The sequence below is a fragment of the Hyla sarda genome, chromosome 11, assembly GCF_029499605.1.
Source record: "Hyla sarda isolate aHylSar1 chromosome 11, aHylSar1.hap1, whole genome shotgun sequence".
Classification (NCBI taxonomy): Eukaryota; Metazoa; Chordata; class Amphibia; order Anura; family Hylidae; genus Hyla; species Hyla sarda.
In genome coordinates this window covers 27,981,721-27,998,380 of record NC_079199.1, presented here as the reverse complement: position 1 = coordinate 27,998,380, position 16,660 = coordinate 27,981,721, and the positions used below count along the sequence as shown (strand labels likewise).

The 16,660-nt window shown below is 41.5% G+C and overlaps 1 protein-coding gene across 2 annotated transcripts in view; it reads right to left on the bottom strand.

Annotated features, from left to right (window-relative positions):
• Window positions 1–16,660, bottom strand: part of STXBP6 (syntaxin binding protein 6) — a 62,074-nt gene that overhangs the window by 44,399 nt on the left and 1,015 nt on the right. Inside the window, exon 1 of one of the 2 annotated variants that reach the window (XM_056545794.1) lies at window positions 8,642–8,709. The exons of the other annotated variant lie outside the window; for it this stretch is intronic. The gene's annotated coding sequence lies outside the window, so the exon portion shown is untranslated. Of the gene's footprint in view, window positions 1–8,641; window positions 8,710–16,660 lie in introns of those variants that run through there. 2 annotated transcript variants of the gene reach the window in all.

Sequence of the window (16,660 nt, the reverse complement as noted above, 5' to 3'; positions counted from 1 at the left end):
ATGGGCTTCTTCACTCCAGCTGAGCTTAAAGGGGTACTCCTCTGGAAAACATTTTCTTTTATATCAACTGGTGCCAGAAAGTTAAACAGATTAGTAAATTACTTCTATTAAAAAAAATCACAATCTTTTCAGTACTAGTAGGTGTCAGCAGAGGGGATGTTGTCAGACAGAAAGGAAATCCAAAAAGAAAATAATTTCCTCTGTAGAACATACGATGGTAATCCGTTCCAAAACGGACCATCGTTTGTTGAAACCATCGTATGTTGAGGGATCCGTGCAATGTAAAGTATAGGACAGTGGTCTACAACCTGCGGACCTCCAGATGTTGCAAAACTACAAAATCCAGCATGCCCGGAAAGCCAACGGCTGTACGGGCATGCTGGGAGTTGTAGTTTTGCAACATCTGGAGGTCCGCAGGTTGAAGACCATTGTTAGAAGAAGTTGTACTCACCTGTCACCACCGCTGCGGACCGTCACCGCTGTCCTGGATGTTGCTGTCCATCGCTGTCGCCGTGTACCCGAGGTGTCCCCGTCGCTCCGGCAAGGCCTCTGCTTCCCCGGCATCCGTGCTCTCCGTCGCCGCCATCGCGTCGCTACGCACGCCGCTCCTATTGGATGACGGGACAGCGTGCGCAGCGACGTGATGACGTCGATGGAGAGCGCCGACGATGCAGGGGATCCTGAAGAGGACGTGCCGGAGCCCGGGGCACCGTAAACGGCTATCCGGTGGCAGCTGAAACAGTCTGCGCTGCCAGATAGCCGTTTATGCGATGGCCCCGACATACAAAAGCATCGTATGTTGATGCTGCCTCTGAGAGGCCATCGCATGTTGAAATGATCATATGTCAGGGCCATCGTAGGTCGAGGGGTCACTGTATACATCATCAAAAAAAAGTACTGGAAGGATTGGGATTTTTCTTATAGAAGTAATTTACAAGTCTGTTTTAAATCAACTGGTGCCAGAAATTTAAAGAAAATGTTTTCCAGCGGAGCACCCCCTTTAAGAGTCCAGTGGGTGGGTGATAGGTGACGGACTGCTATATCTATGCATGCTCACACAGAGAGCTGAGACGATCCAGCCTCCTATCTCTAGGTCGCGCTTTTTGCAGGTAGAACAGCATTTGCTCAGTTCACATTAAATAAGAACTCCGGTAAATGACCATATAACTAAACAAACACTCTCAGACTGAGGCTCTAACCTTAAGAACAATCTAAGTTCTAAATCTAAACAATTGTCAGATTTACTTGAAATAATTAGTTACTTTTAATTAAATTATTGGAAGGGCGCTCATCGATCTAAGACACTCACAGGAGAATACATTTGGCCAGCATGTGAGCAGAATGGTGAGTAATGACACAACTATTCCTCCGGATCACATTACGTCATTCCTCAAAACCTCAGCAGCAAAGCTTCACTCTACATCCCCTTCTAGTAGTCAACTCTATGGAGCGGTAACATAGTGAAGTCTAAATCGTAGATGTCAACGGATGGTCCCAACGATTGAAACCCCCCCGCGATCAGACACTTCTCCCCTACCCGCAGATTCTAAAAAGGATTTATGTACTGGAGTTCCCTCTAAATTCAAACAAAGAGGTGATCCAGCGTGGGTAAGTAGATATCCAGACTTTATTAGAACTCACGGTAAAAGCAGTACAAGCAACCAGCAGATCAGACGCATTTCAGGCGCATGCGCCCTTCGTCGGTGACGAAGGGCGCATGCGCCTGAAACGCGTCTGATCTGCTGGTTGCTTGTTCTGCTTTTACCGTGAGTTCTAATAAAGTCTGGATTTCTACTTGCCCACGCTGGATCACTTCTCTTTGTTTGAATCTGAGTGCACCGGGCTGTGTGCGGATCCGTGCCGGGGAAGTATTGGTGGAGCGAGCTTGGACTTGCCAAATTCCCTTTAAATACCTTGGTCATATGGAGGACATGTTGTCTGACAATGCAAACACAGTTGGTTTTATAAAATTTGGCCTGGGTGGGTAGAGTTTTGGGATGGTCCTGACTTTGCTAGATGGCTCACAGAAATCCCTAATTGTGGTGGTTCTTCTACCTCCCACCTGCCCAGTCGTTGGCCCTCCTGAATGATTCCCGTATAATGGCTGACCAGAGAAGATTATGATTGTTTTGTTTTGTTTTTTACTTAGTTTTGCTCCTTTACCTATTCCTTACCATTAGTGATGTGTATCTTTTGCATGGACTTACAATTTATATGATCTGTTTCACTACTCATTTTGGGCAGCCACAAAAGAGCTAATTAAGGTATAAGGAAAAAGGAAGAAATAGGTTTATGCTCTGATCACGCCATAAGTGCGTTTAACCCTTTCAGGACTTATCACTGTACTCAATGGGGGAAATGTATCAATATTTGTGTATGGTAGAAGCAGTTTACCCCTTTTCCCGAATTGTAAATTATGCGCAGAAGCGCTAAATTTATCAATCAAGCGCAATGAGCTTCATAAATTGCGGGTAAATATAGTCATCTCCTCAATCCACTCTTTGGAAAATAGAATTGATGATTTAGAGCATCTTGCTACGTTAAGTCCAAGATGGCTTATGTTTGCGCAAAAAAAAAACAGCTCTTGCGGCAACATTTTTGGTGTAAAAGGAAAAGTACGCAGTTAATGAATCCATGTGTACTATAGATGTCACTCCAAGGTACCCTGATTCACCACATCTGGAGGACATGCTCTACCAAAACGTGCGCAAAAAAAAAAAAAAAAGGGCTTGCGCAAAATTTTGCGCAAAAACGTACACACAAAACAGGGGTAAAATCTTTGATACATGTCCCCCAATAAGTGTAGGCAGCGTGTATCTGGGCTGCGTGGACTGTTTCGTGGTGTGATTTATCCTCATGTGCAATCTGAGTGTAGGGTAAGAGTAAGGTTGCGTGAGTGGAGATAGATCAGCACTTTGTTCCCCCCCCCCCCCACATGTTAGGAAAGCACATAAGTGACATAAGTCACAGACCGTCAGTTTTGCAAAATACATTCAAAACAAAAATGTTCTGGGGAAATTGGAGAAGTAAACTATCATGGGTCTTATGGTAAAGGAAAACAGTTAATAATAACTTTGTATCCAGACGTGTGTTTGTATCCAGACATGTGTTAGTTAACACATGATTCACAATCAGTCAATCCACTAGGGTACAGTGGTCCCTCAAGTTACAATATTAATCGGTTCCAGGACGACCATTGTATGTTGAAACCATTGTATGTTGAGACCATAACTCTATGGAAATCTGGTAATTGGTTCTGAAGCCACCAAAATGTCATCCAAAAATAGGAAAAAGGGAGGATTATAGAAAAATAAGTAGATAACTAATGTAGATAAAGCAAATCCTTACATATAAAAGTAATAAAAATCTGCTGGGAGCTGTAATCACTGTCTGTCAGTGTTCCCCAACCAGAGTGTCTCCAGCTGTTGCAAAACTACAACTCCCAGCATGCCCGGACAGCCTTCGGCTGTCCGGGCATGCTGGGAGTTGTAGTTTTGCAACAGCTGGAGGCACCCTGGTTGAGGAATGCTGGTCTATGTAGAGGACAGGAGCTTCTTCAGGGTTTTGTAGTACCTCCCTGTACTGTAGGGGGTGCTACCAGCCAGTCAGTGCATGCACTTCAGTAATACAGGGGTTTTACCAGTAAAATGTCCATTCTAATTGGTCAGTTCTTCCGGGTATTGACACGTTTCACAGATCTGGACTGTCTGTACATTGTATGTTGAGTCTGGTTTCAAGTTACAATGGTCCGGAAAAGACCATTGTATGTTGAGGGATCACTGTACATATATTGAACTTTTATTTGATTCTCATGGGCAACTGAGTTGGGGCTCTGAGGTCCTGAGCAAAATAATCTGCAGAATTGGTATATGTTGTATTTATTTTGGTTGTCGGGTATACCTGTGGTATGTGGCTACTAGGTTGCAGAAGGTGCATATCTCATCCAGGAAAAGCTGAGTGAGATATGGGAAGGCAGATTTAGTAGTGGGGCTTTTTTTTTTTTAATCCCCTTCCTGGGCCAATTCAGGATGTCAGGCTAGCCCCGGTCAGCATAGGTGCTGAAGACAGCTTATCACTAGGTGAAAATCAGTGTGCAAGGGAGGATGTGAGGAACCTGCACCACTGATGAAGATTTGCATCCTTAAAAAGAAAACTTTGTGATCTGTTTAAGTAACACATTTGTGGTCTACTGTTAGGGAATAACATTGCCATGAAGGTATATCCTTGGTCTACAACAATGTTTTGGTAGATAGTACCTGTCAATGTAAGGCTATGTTCACACAGCAATTCCACACAAATTCCATTCAGCATAGAATTGTGGAATTGCGGAATGCAGCTGAAATTGTGTCAGAATTCTGTTTTCTCTAAACACAGAATTCTGCCAAAATTCAAGCCCCAATGAGTTCAAATAGGATTCTGCCCACAATTCCACTAATTTATAAGACTGGATTTATAATTCAGCATGATGCGGAAATTCCACCACAGAAATTCAGCTGACTGAATGGGACAGCGAAATCCCATTGAACCTAATTCCAGCAGAATTGTAGCCTTACAAGCACATGCATACCACATTACACTGCCTTCGCCAGCTTGGCTCTAGAGCGAAAGATGCCCAAGTCTTAAAGGACATCCGCAGTGTAAGCACACACTTATCCCCTACCCGCAGTGCAAGCACACACTTATCCCCTACCCGCAGTGTAAGCACACACTTATCCCCTACCCGCAGTGTAAGCACACACTTATCCCCTACCCGCAGTGTAAGCACACACTTATCCCCTACCCGCAGTGTAAGCACACACTTATCCCCTACCCGCAGTGTAAGCACACACTTATCCCCTACCCGCAGTGTAAGCACACACTTATCCCCTACCCGCAGTGTAAGCACACACTTATCCCCTACCCGCAGTGTAAGCACACACTTATCCCCTACCCGCAGTGTAAGCACACACTTATCCCCTACCCGCAGTGTAAGCACACACAGGAGAGGGGATAAGTGTTTGATCGCTTGGGGGGGGGGGGGGGGGGGGGGGGTTTGGGGGATTCCGAAAGCAGGGACCACCCCGGGACCTCCTGCATGGGCCGACACGCCTCCTCCGTTTAGGTCTATGGGAGAGGCAGGGATGCAGCGTTCATGCCTCTCTTATAGAGCTGTATGGGGAGGGGGCGTGACGTCGACCTCAGTGAGGTCGATGCTACACGCATTAGCCAGGGCACATCGCGGCAATGCTGGGGCCCCGTTTGGGAGATCGTGGGGGTGTCCTGCAGATAGGGGATAAGTGTATTTTCACTGAAGATGTCCTTTAATTTAGGAGTCGTGCATAGTACCAGTAAAGATGAATTCTTAGGTTGTCTTTATCATGATGCCAAGTATATGCAGCCATTACTCACTGTATTGGTAACCAATATGGCAGCTATTATGTAAAAACTTGTGCCTCAACCTCAGATGCAGCATTGCAGGAATACAGATCCGTCACAGCATAAACAGACTTGTGTAACTGCATGGCATACATGTGCATATTTGTAGTGTGATGTGAACAGAGCCTTATGACCATAAAGTTGGCTCACATGCTGTAAAGTGGCACACACCTGGCACCATTCAGGACAAGAGGCAGTAGGTTTCATAAGAACAAGGATCTCGGAATCTTGAATATTCCTCTTCTTGCAAGGGGTCAAATTCCGTTCACGATGATAATATCCTGAAACCTCAGTTTATCCATTAAACATGTATTTACAGTAACAACCTTGAGAGATCTTTAAGTGAATATCAAGTAAAAATGTACTTCTTTAGATGTGGAAACTGTGGAGTGCCGGGTATAAGTAGCAGGAGGCCCAGTAAAAGCAGCATGGCTTCTCTGAAGAGGTTAATACTATAGAACTTTCCATGTGATGATAGGACATGCTGGCCCGCTTTCCTGGAATGTCTAGGAGGCTCCCTAAATAGGGCCAAACAATAAATCCCACAACGTGCAGTCTACTATTGTGGGAGGGGGGTTAGGCTGGATATATATATATATATATATATATATATATATATATATATATATACACATATACATACACACAGATACACACACTGTACAGCCTGCTTGTTGTTGAATATATACCTACATAAAAAGGTATATATGACTGGAAAATAAATAAAAGCTGGAATCCCTGGTTAGTATCTCTCCAGAGATCAATAAATAAATATACAAAGATATATATACACACACACACACACACACACACACATATATATATTTCCACAGTATGTTGTGTGGGTCACTCTTGTGCTACAAAAACAACTCTGACCTATCAAGGGGTATACTTTAGCATCATGTACAAAGACGCTAGCAGCTGATTTCCAAGCAGTGTGCCTCCAGCTGTTGCAAAACTACAAATCCCAGCATGCCTGGACAGCCTTTGGCTGTCCAGGCATGCTGGGAGTTGTAGTTTTGCAATCGCTGGAGGCACACTGTTTGCCCTCACTTATATGGAGTGCACGGTTATTTCCCATTTCAAGGGGTTTGCCAGCAGGAGGGGTTTGCACACGCACACAGTTACTTCCCTTTCCTTACTTGTCTGGCCTATAACGGGATGGTACCTACTCCTCTATGCTATGCCACAACAAAGTGCGGGAGAAGTGCACCGGACTGAACAGTCTGCCACTGTGCCAGGCTGATGACTTACACAATACAGAACTATAGATGGCATGCAGAGGAAGATGAGGTTGTTGATGCACTATGTTTGCAAGAGTGCTATGTGAGCAGAAATAAGAAACTGCAGCAGGATGACAGCAATGGGTTACATCACAAAAGCACTTTCCGTGTTGTGTTTTGGTTTCTCTGCTGGTAGAAAAAAACCTCCCTAAGCATCACCTAGGCCAGTGTTTCCCAATCAGGGTGCCTCCAGCTGTTGCAAAACTACAACTCCTAGCATGCTGGGAGTTGTTAGTTTTGCAACAGCTGCAGGGACGCTGTTTGGAAAACACTACTCTAACTTACGAGGAGGGCCTCTATAGGTCACGTGTGTTTTTCAGCACGTCTAATAGATGTGGGACCTGAGTAGAAATAGAAATGAAAAAAAGAGGGCCCGGAGGAGCTGCCTTGTGCGTTACCATTGGATGAACCGACAGGTGGGGTTATGGAGTCGAAGACTCTATAAAATGGCCGCTCTCCACCGTATAATAAATACGCATGTGTGTAAAATCCTGTGCAGGCCCAAAGGTCTCAGGAGGCAACCAAAGGAGATCCTGAAGTGGAGTTCAAGGGATAGAAAAACAGACCTTGATCTAGGTGCCCAGTGGAAAATATCACAACTAAATAGAGGATGTGAATAAAAGTTCTTGTTTATTTAATTAAATAGAACAAGGTAAAAGCAATAACGCCTTTTGGGTATAGCAACCCCTTGATCAGATTAAAAGGTGCATCATTCAATCTGATGAAGGGGTAACTATACCCCGAAACGCGTTATTGCTTACCTAGTCTGCAATAAGGTTTAGGTAGGTGATGTGTCAACCAGGACCAGAGGTTTTCCAGAAGGACTTTGCAGAACCTCACCTGCTTGCCTACTTCCCATAGTGCCTTCTGGTCTTATCTTTTCCTCAGGCACCAGGCCATTCAGATCTAAAAGAGTGCATCATCAAACCAGGTCGACTTTTTTCATTGCACTACTGTCCATTTTGAATGCTTGTGTGTCCATTTTAGGCAGTTTTGGTGGAGGAACAGGGGTGAGTATGGCCATTATTTGACTGGACTTGCAGCTATCAGTACCTTTTGTACTGAATGGACTTTTCATTACATGATACATTATATGAAAGTAAATATTCTGCAATAATTTATAAGATATTAATGTTTTTATTTCTAAGCCACAGTAAGAAAATTTCTCCTGGTTTGAACTCTGCACAAAACATACTCCAACTCCACAGCCCTAATATCCATGCAGAAAGCTGTGATGATACCCATCATAGCCTGCAGAAACTTCTTCAGCAATGGTAGCTCTTCTGAGGGATGGGACCTAGTCTTTGTCCCCATCCAAATCAAGAAGCCTTGTGCACCATGACCTAATGTCGGTTCATTGGCTGTCCATCCTTAGAGGAGTACTCCGGGATATTAAACTTATCCCCTATCCTAAGGATAGGAGATAAGTTCTCATATCCTGCAGTACTCCTTTAAACAATTTTTAGTAGGCCCTAACCACTGCATATTTGGAAAACCACATGAAGCCTGATGTTCAGCCCGTTCTGGTCCAGTCATCTAGCCAACCATTTGTCCCCAGTTATAGCACCCAGATACTTATGATAACTCTTTACTTGCTGCCTATATCTCCCAACCCTTGACAATTAGGCTATGTTCACAGGGCGGAATGTCTGTGCGGAATTCCGTTGGAATATTCTGCACAGAAAATCTGCTGCAGCAGAGTCCCATTATTTTTAATGGGATTCTGCTGCACTGCGCACACAATGGTATTTCCACGTCAGAAACCGATTTCCGTGGAAATCCCGATTCTGGCGTCCGCAGAAAGAATAGACTTGTCAACTCTTTCCGCGGATTTTGCTCGGATATGCATTATGAGACGCTACATTTCCGAGCAGCCCTAGCGCCCGACGGACTTTCAACTGTGCAGAATGTCTCCTGTGTTTTCATTCTGCAGATTTTCTTACCATGTAAACGTATCCTTAGGCTGTGTTCCCACATGGTGCTTAAATAACGTTACTGCAGCATCGTACCTCCTCAGTTTGACTACTATTTTCTGAAATAAATGTAAAAAGAGCAAAATTGTACAGCGATTAGCATTTTTGATAATACAAAATCGCTGTAAAATTACACTATTTGTATTGCAATTTTTGAAAACGGCTGTAAAATTGCATCAGTACCATTTATCAAATGCCACATGTGCACAAAGCCTTACTATTGCTACAATATAATCATGTTGTTCACTTTACCTGTGGTTTTAATGTTATGGCTGATCGGTGTGCATATTTAAACACAGTCAGGGGGCATCCAGCTGTTGCAAAACTACAACTCCCAGCATGCATGGACAGCCAAAGGCTGTCCGGGCATGCTGGGAGTTGTAGTTTTGCAAAAGCTGGATGAACCCTGGTTAAAAATCAATGAGGTAAGGAAAGGAGAATTGTGTATTTTTAAGTAATTGTTTACTATTAGCACAAAAAAAAAATCTCTTTTTCTTTTACTTTCATTTATGTATACTGTGAGATACATTTTGCCAAAATGAACTTGAGTAAGCCAAAATCTTTCTGGGAAAACGTCTTTTGGACAGATGACACCAAGATAGATCTTTTTGGTAAAAGCACATCATTCTACTGTTGACCGAAAACGGAATGAGGCCTACAAAGAAAAGAACACAGTACCTACAGTGAAATATGGTGGAGGTCAATGATGTTTTGGGGTTGTTTTGCTGCCTCTGGCACTGGGGGCCTTGAATGTGTACAAGGCATCATGATATCTGAGGATTACCAATGGATTTTGGGTCGCACTGTACAGCCCAGTGTCAGAAAGCTGGGTTTGCGTCCGAGATCTTGGGTCTTCCAGCAGGACAATGACCCCAATCATACATCAAAAAGCTCCCAGAAATGGATGGCAACAAAGCGCTGGAGAGTTCTGAAGTGGCGGCAATAAGTCCAGATCTAAATCCCATTGGACACCTGTGGAGAGATCTTAAAATTGCTGTTGGGAAAAGGCGCCTTCCAATAAGAGAGACCTGGAGCAGTTTGCAAAGGTAGAGTGGTCCAACATTCCGGCTGAGAGGTGTAAGAAGCTTATTGATTGTTATAGGAAGTGATTGATTTCAGTTATTTTTTCCAAAGGGTGTGCAACCAAATATTAAGTTAAGGGTGCCAATAATTTTGTCCAGCCCATTTTTGGAGTTTGGTGACATTATGTCCAATTTGCTTTTTTTTCCTCCCTTTTTTGGTTTAGTTCCAATACACACAAAGGGAATAAACATGTGTATAGCAAAACATGTGTTACTGCAATCCTTTTCTGTGAGAAATACTTCATTTTCTTAAAAAATTTCAAGGGTGCCAACATTTGCGGCCATGACTGTATAAATAAATTCATAACATAAAAAAAAAAAAAAAAAAAAGTATAAAAAAAAAAATTGCTGAATTGCTGGCGAGGTTTTCTTCCAGTCAATAAGTGAAAGAAAAGGTCAAATAAATCAATGAGTTTATGGCTCAGTGCAACAAGAGAGGCTATCATTTTGCACTCCAATTTGGCACGATTTCATTTCTGAAGAAATTACACCTGGGACAAAATTCTAAAATATTTCCTGTAGTTTCCAGAGAAGTGCACATAAAAAGCACAAACACAAAAAATGAGTCATTGTTACCCTAAACAGCATATAGCAGTAATTATATATATATATATATATATATATATATATATATATATATATATATATATATATATATAGGAGAGGGTGCTGATAACATTATCACGTAATAGAAGGTGTATGACATGAGACGTGAATGTTTAAAAGGCATCTGTCGACAGCAGATAACTGAATATACTATATACACTTCACCTCAAGGACTCAGGGTTTTTACCTGCTCACATTTTAAAAATCATAATGCTTTCAGTTTTTCCCCTACAGACCCATATGAGGGCGTGTTTTATGTGCGGCCATTTTTACTTTTTAATAACATCAGTTATTTTACCAAAAAATCTTCGGCACAAACAAAAAAATTTTTTTATTATTTGTGGGACAAAATTGAAAGAAGAAAAAAAAAAAAAACGCTATTTTGTTAATTTTGGGGCTTCCATTTCTATACAGTGCACTTTTCGGTAAAAATGCACGTTATATTTTTTCTGTAGGTCCATACGATTAAAATGATACCCAACTTACAAAGGTTTGATTCTATTTTACTACTTTTAACAAAATTATAACTTTTTGCACAACAATGAGCAAGTTTAAAAATGTCCTTTTCTGACCACTATAACTTTTTTATTTTTCCGCATCCGGGGATGTATGAGGGCTAATTTTTTGCGCCATAATCTTAAGTTTTTATTGGTGTAATTTGACTTTTAGATCTCTTTTTATACATTTTTTTTTTTAAGGACTACAAAGTGACCAAAAATATGCAATTTTAGACTTTGGAAATTTTTTTTAAGAGTATGACCGTGCAGTTTAATTAACATTATATTTTTATAGTTCGGACATTTACGCACGCGGCGAAACCACATATGTTTATATTTATTTTTGTTTACATATTTAATTTTATAAACATTTTTTATGGGAAGAGGGAGGCTGATTCAAACTAGCATTGATCAGTGTTATCGGTGCTCTGCTGCTCCAGCCTGGATCTCAGGCATGGAGCAATAGAACAACCATTGTACGTTGAGGAGCAATAGAGCGACGATTGCACGTCGAGCTGATCGGGACACTGTGGTATTACCGCGGTGGTCCCTATTAGCTCAGCTGAGCTGCCGGCAAGCTTTTTTTTTTTTTTCATTTCAGTTGATCACTATGTCTAAGGGGTTAATACCGGTCATCATCGCAATCAGTGATGTCCGGTATTAGCCACAAGTCTCTGCCGATGATAGCCGCCGGGACCGACCTGCTATGACAGCTCGTGACCCCGCGTCATAGCAGGGGAGCGGCTGTAGGATATACAGGTACGCCCTGCGTCCTGGAGAGGTTAAATAAAATAATAAAGTAAAAACAAGTAAATAGAAGTTTTGCTCTCCGATTTGGGGACAATCTGTATTTAGAGGCTGCATGGAAAATATACCTGTGAGCACAGACTAGGTCCCCAAGAGTGCGAGTATTGATACTTAATGTCATGTGACAGTAATGGTGGTTCTAGACTTTGAACACGAGGCTGATGCTCATAATAAAGATATGCCTCTAGTAGTTAGGTAGGAAATCAGCCCAATAAGTAGCAAGACCCCAGTAGTTATGTAGGGAAATCTCTCTATGAGGTTGAAGCTCCCAGTGGGTAGGGAATTCCCCTATTAGGTTGAAGCCCCAGTAGGTACTAGGTAGAGAATCCTTTCCTTTTAGGCTGATGCCCCCAGTAGGCAGAGCATTCTCTCCTTTTAGGTTTAAGTCCCCAGTAGGAAGGGTAGGTGGAGAATCCTCACCTTTTAGATAGAAGACCCCAGTAGTTAAGTAGAGAACCTTCTTTTATCCCTGTATAATGACAATTTAACAGTCTTTCTAACAAACTTCCCTTTCGAATAGTCACCAGATTCACCCATGACACCTCTTAAAGCTGTCACTGGGTATTGTGCTGCTTACATCATTGTCACGTGTCATTACACAAGTTTTAAGCACATCTAGACATCGGCTCTCAACTAAAATCCCCTCATAAGATAAGGGAGCATTCCTCCGGCCTTTAAGGTGGCTTCTTTACGGTAAGAGAAGTAAAGCTGTAGAATGATTGTCTTAGAAGTCTTTCTTCCTAGAAACAGTTGATCAAGTCAAGAAAGGCCTAGGTCAGTGGTCTCTGAACTGTGCCACTGGATCAAGCAAATGCGCAAAATGTCCCCATGTATTTTCCAGACAGACATGTTCCACCCATTTTCGGCCACGTGACATAGCCTTAAAGGGATACTTCGGCGGAATTTTTTTTCTTTAAATTAACTGTTTCCGTGTCAGGAACTGTCCAGAGCAGGATAGGTTTGCTATGGGGATTTGCTCCTACTCTGGACAGTTTCTGACATGGACAGAGGTGTCAGCAGGGAGCACTGTGGTCAGACAGAAAAGAACAACTCAGCTTCCTTTGGAGCATACAGCAGCTGATAAGTACTGGAAGGATTAAGATTTTTTTATGAAAGTAATTTACAAATCTGTTTAACTTTCTGGAGCCAGTTGATTTGGAAAAAATATATAAAAATAATTTATTTTCTACTAGAGTACCCCTTTAATGTAAATAGCTGACAGAATCACCGCAACCATTACATTTCATGATCCCTGTTGGATTTGATGGGTACAGTACCATTCTACAATTCCCCTCCGACAGGGCCGTAGCAGAAATGTGTAGGCCTTTGGCTGTCTGGGCATGCTGGGAATTTAGGTTTTGCAACATCTTGAGGGTCACAGTTTGAAATCCCTGGTTTAAATAATAGATTCCATACTATGGTGGCACCCTGTACATACATAAGAACAAAATCAGGGCCCAGTGCAGTTGGGGCAATACAGGTTTGTTTGTTTTTTGTAATGTTTGCACAGTTTCAACTAGTATGTGGCACAATATCATTGCCAATTGAAATGACTGGAGCATCACTCACAGCAATGACTTCTACTGAAGTTGAACACAAGTAGATAAAAAGTGAAATAAACCTGATCCTTTGTTTACAAACAAACAGTTAGCAAACAGGCTATAATATAGGCCACAAAGCAAAGTCTTATCCATCATGAGAGATACCATAGGCGCTCCAAGAACCCCATTTACTTGGGTGTTGGATGCCTTTAATTTTTAATGGTGAGAATAGCACTGGACCAAAAACAAATCTTATTTGGCATTAAAAAAAAATATATATATATATAGAAATATAAAAAAATGTAATCCAGTCTCAAGGGAAAACAAAACAAAAACTACTGTTTATAAGCTGTTGAAGACACTGCCATTTGTGGACATAGCGTTATATATATATTTGGCACCTGCACCTTTGTAACAACATGGAATTTTAAAGGGTTTATCTAGGGGGGGAAAACAGATTTCTTCCAAAAACAGCACCATCTCTGTTCACATGTTGACCGCCATCTTACAACTTGGTTCCATTCACTTCAATTGAACAGAGCTGGAAAACCGGACACAAATGGACGTGGTGCTGATATATTAAGAAATCTGCTCTTTATCTAATCGTGGAAAACGCCTTTAAGCTGGCCTTAGGCCAGGTTCATAGTATAGGATTTCGGACCGAAATTCCACTCAGTTACAGAATCCCATTGCTGGTAATAGAATTGTGCTGCACAGTGCACACTACGGAATAGAGCGGCAGACATTCCTCCTTAAACATTGCCTCAGGCTCTAATCACACGGCAGAATTTCTGCACATCTGCACCAATTGCGCTTCCGCATTCATTTGGGCGATTTCTGGCTTGTGCAGAATCCGCGTGAGGAAATTCAGAAGTGTGAACGGGAGTGCGGAATCCTACAGAAGTCTATTGGGCTTTAATTTGAGGCAGAATCCGCATGCAGAATATGTGCGGAATTCCGCATGCGCAAATTCTGACGTGTGAATAGACCCTGAGGGTCTGTTCACATGGCAGAATTTCTGCTTGCGGAATTCCGCCTCAAGTCAAAGCCCATAGACTTCTATGGGATTCCGCACTCCCATTTCCGAATTTCTGCATGTGGAATTTCTGCATGGATTCCGCACAAGCCAGAAACCGCAAGGAAGCGAAAGCAGAAATGGCTCAGAAATACTGCCACGTGAAAAAGCCCTTAGGCTATGTTCATACGTCAGAATTTCTATGCTTACACTCAGATTCCAAACCAGCAGCGGATTTTTTTGCAGTTTTGCGGATTTCATGTGAAATGTGAGCAGAATTTCTGCTAACTTTCTGAGGAATTCCTTGAATTCGGACAGTAAGAGTCCCATTGCTGCAGAATTCTGCAAAAAAGAACTGACACATTTATTCTTTGTGAGTAATCTGGAATATAGAATTTCTGCAGTGGAAAATCTGCCGAGCTGATTTTTTTATGCTGGATTCCGCACAGAAATTCTGCAGTCTGAACATAGCTTAAAGCTGCAGGCAGGACCTGGACTTCTCACCTTCAACAGAGGAAAGCCCAGGTACAGCCTGCATTTAACCATACAGCCACTAGCGCTTGCAATTGACACCTAATTGCGCGCTGCACCTGCTCTTGCCACTGCTTAAAGTACCAGTCATCAGGGTTACCAGGCCGGTAGTGCTGCACGTAAAAACCACCCTAGGACACATCTCTTTCTTAAATCACATAACTTTTGGGGCACAATTTCCACAAATCAAGTGCTCAAACATCTGAAGCAAAGCATATGAGAAATTAATTACATTTGGACAGCGGTTCCCAACCAGGGTGCCTCCAGCTGTCGCAAAACTACAACTTCCAGGATGCTGGGAGTAGTAGTTTTGCTACAGCTGGAGGCACCCTGGTTAAAAAAAAAAAAAAAAAAACACTATTTTACGTGAGAATTTGACATCTGGACATGTGCAGCTAGCTTTAGGACACCTGATTAATCAGCCAATTCACTAACACAACAGCAATTCTTAAGCAATACTTAAAACGATTCCACCCGAAATAAACCTATCCTAAAATTTACATGCCAAGGCTATCCTATAGAAAAACACACTACTCCAGAGACCAATGAATGATGACTATTCACACCATAGCGTCATCTGATAATGCAAAGCACTGCAATTTTTTGGGCAACAATGGGATACAACCAACTTGGCTGTATCCTACTGTTATTAAAAAAATAAAAAAAATAATGCAGGGATATGCATAATTAGATGACGCTGAAACAAGTGCGATCCGATCCTCAACTGTTTGGATAGATAACTGCATTACACACACTGGTGGGAAGGATTCAGTAAATAGAAGAATTGCTACAATTCAAATCACTTGACATAACTGATACAAGTTCTATATACAATACTGCTACAAGAGAACACTGCAAAGGTTCTATATACAATACTGCTACAAGAGAACACTGCAAAGATTCTATATACAATACTGATACAATAAAAGACTGTAAAGGTTCTATAGATAACACTCTAAGGGTCCTATTTACAATACTGATACAATAGAACACTGTAAAGGTCCTATATACAATACTGATACAATAAAAGACTGTAAAGGTTCTATATACAATACTGATACAAGAGAACACTGTAAAGGTTCTATATACAATACTGATACAATAGAACACTGTAAAGGTCCTATATACAATACTGATACAAGAGAACACTGTAAAGGTCCTATATACAATACTGATACAATAAAAGACTGTAAAGGTTCTATATACAATACTGATACAATAGAACACTGTAAATGTTCTATTTACAATACTGATACAAGAGAACACTGCAAAGGTTCTATATACAATACTGATACAATAAAAGACTGTAAAGGTTCTATAGATAACACTCTAAGGGTCCTATATACAATACTGATACAATAGAACACTGTAAAGGTCCTATATACAATACTGATACAAGAGAACACTGTAAAGGTCCTATATACAATACTGATACAAGAGAACACTGTAAAGGTTCTATATACAATACTGATACAAGAGAACACTGTAAAGGTTCTATATACAATACTGATCCAATAGAACACTTCAAAGGTTCTATATACACACAATACAACACTGTAAAGGTTCTATATACAATACTGATACAATAGAACACTGTAAAGGTTCTATATACAATACTGATACAATAAAAGACTGTAAAGGTTCTATAGATAATAACACTCTAAGGGTCCTATATACAATACTGATCCAATAGAACACTGTAAAGGTCCTATATACAATACTGATACAGTAAAAAACTGTAAAGATCCTATATACAATACTGATACAATAGTACACTGTAAAGATCCTATATATCAGTGGTCTTCAACCTGCGGACCTCCAGATGTTGCAAAACTACAACTCCGGGCATGCTGGGAGTTGTAGTTTTGCAACATCTGGAGGTCAGCAGGTTGAAGACCACTGCTATACAC